We start from the raw sequence: 2,699 nt of genomic DNA, 5'->3' as shown, positions 1-2,699 counted from the left end.
GAAAAATTTTTGCACTTTTTTAAAAACAATTTTATATTTTCTTTTACATAATAAATTTTTGCACTTTTTTATGAAATGTAATATATTTAAGAATTTCACACTAACTGGATATACAGGGTATGTCTAGGTACCTACCTATTATCACCATCATCATCCATCTATCTATTTTTCTATTCGTTGTTATTGTCTAATGACTAATAGTTATAACATAAGACCATAGTCGGAAATTGGTGGTGGGGGGGGGCTTGGGGAGATATAACCCCCAAATATTGTAATAGCCTCCCAAAATTATGTCGTGTTTCATATAAAAATATATGATATAGATTTACTAATTATATAGTATAGGTAGTATATTATATAATTATAAAAAAAAATGTTAATATTGAAAAAGATATTGTATAACATACTGACAATGACTGCATAGTAAATAAATAGAACAATTGTGTTACAATAATTTTAATAAATTATATTTTTTTAATGGTCTTTGTTTTTGTATTTATGTGTAACTGTGTAAGTACTTACCTACAGGCTTTTAAAATGTGTTATGTTTCAATTGAATAAAATATGCGACGCAATGAGGTTTATATTTCAATTTCTATCATATTATTTGAATAAGGTTATTTTTTAGTTAATTTAGCCCCTTCAGAAATTTTAATGGATTTCCGCCTATGTATAAGACTAGGCCTATATACCAATTCATTAATCGGTTAGGTATACAGCGTTACCTATTAATTATTTATCTATACATCCGTTATAACTTATAACCATAGATGACATATTATACACCTTTGTTTTAATTACTTATCAATACCTAAGGCAGAAGAAAAATAGCCCAAAAGCTGTCTAGCACTTAATAATTAATTAATTAATCAGTTTATTAATGAATTTTTTCGTAAGCCTAAAAATGAAGACTTTTGGTAAATTAAAAAAACTGCATTATTACTTAGTAGTACTCATACACATAAATTAAATATTTAAATGTTTGAATTTCCATATACACAATAATTAATAAACGTACTCGGTGGCCCCGACGTTTTTAAAATGTACCCAGACAGCATTTTGTAATAATAATATTATAATAGTATTATAATAACGTTATACTAATATTATTCGTTATTATAATGTTATAATAATATTATTAAACAAAAAATTGCTGTCTGGGTAGTCTTCTAAAATGTAAAACTTCCCGGCCTCAATATCTTAATTATTTAATATAGAGGCAGTACCGGTAGGGGGGGGGGGCCATCCGGGGCCCATACCTCGGGCGCTTATCATAGAGGGGCGCTAATTTCAAATTTTGAACTCATCATTTTTATTACATTATAATTTTTTTTTGAATTACACAAGTATTTAAAATTATATAATTTTAATTCAATATAGTCACACTGGTAATGATTAAGAAAAGACATTCGACATATTATATCATATTATACTTTCGATTTTATGATTTTCCTGAAAATAGTCAAAAACACAATCGGGGCAATCTGCAATTAAGATAAACTGATGTTGTATAGTGTATACTATTGTATCGGTCACTGGTCAGTCGTAGACGTAGACGAACTAATTGCACAGCGATAAGCCGATAACCAAGCATTGCGTATTCGTGTGTGCGTATTTTCTGCTATTTAACAGTTGTAAACTGTTAAATCATTATATTTGCAGTTAGGCCAAGTTATTCATGTTTGTAAGTTACTCAAAAATAGTAATTTATGTGAAGAAGCAAGTGTTGAATTAAATGGTTTGTTGAAAGGGATAACAAATTTTAATTTTATATGTATGTTAATAATATGGAATAAAATATTAACGGCAATTGATAGAGTTAATGTAATTTTACAAAAACAGAACATTACAATAGATATAGCGACTCAACACTTAAAAGGTCTGATACATTTTATTGAGAAATTTAGGGAAGAAGGTATTGAAGAAGCACTTGATGAATCAAAACAAAAATCAACTGAGCTATCAATAGAACCGGTATTTCCATCGATTCGAGTTAGAAAAAAGAAAAAAATGGCTGGTGAATTAGCGGAGGACGAATCATCAACATTATCCGAAGAAAATAAATTTTAAATTTTAATGAAAAACGTCTGTGATAGAATCTTGAACGGTTTAAAAGAAAGATTTGACTCAATTGATGAAGCTGCAAAAGATTTTTCTTTTTTAGATGGAAAGTTTTTGTTTAGTATGCCAACAATTCAATTAAAAAAACATGCTATGGACTTTTGTATAAAATATGAAAAAGATATTGACAAAAATGAATTTATATTAGAATTGGATAGTTTTACTCAACATGCAATTCAATTGGATAATAAATTAATAAATGCTCGTTCACATGAAACTTTAAATTTTATTCTTAAAAATGGTCTTCAAGAAGCTTATCCTAACATATTCACTGCTTATCAAATATTTTTGACATTACCCGTAACATTGGCATCGTGTGAACGTAGTTTTAGTAAACTGAAACTAATTAAATCATATCTAAGATCAACTACAAAGCAAACAAGATTAAATGACCTGTCAATTATATCCATTGAGCACCAAGTTGCTAAATCTATAGATTATGAAGATATCATTAACGAATTCGCGTCAAAAAAATCTAGAAAAATAATTATTAAATAGGGGTTTAATTTCCAAATTATTTGTTTTTTATTGAAAATAAACATTTCCATAATGTATAAATATTAAATATATGTATAATA

Source organism: Acyrthosiphon pisum, chromosome X, assembly GCF_005508785.2.
Source record: "Acyrthosiphon pisum isolate AL4f chromosome X, pea_aphid_22Mar2018_4r6ur, whole genome shotgun sequence".
Classification (NCBI taxonomy): Eukaryota; Metazoa; Arthropoda; class Insecta; order Hemiptera; family Aphididae; genus Acyrthosiphon; species Acyrthosiphon pisum.
The sequence above is the reverse complement of the archived record's forward strand: the minus strand, read 5'-3'. Positions refer to the sequence as shown.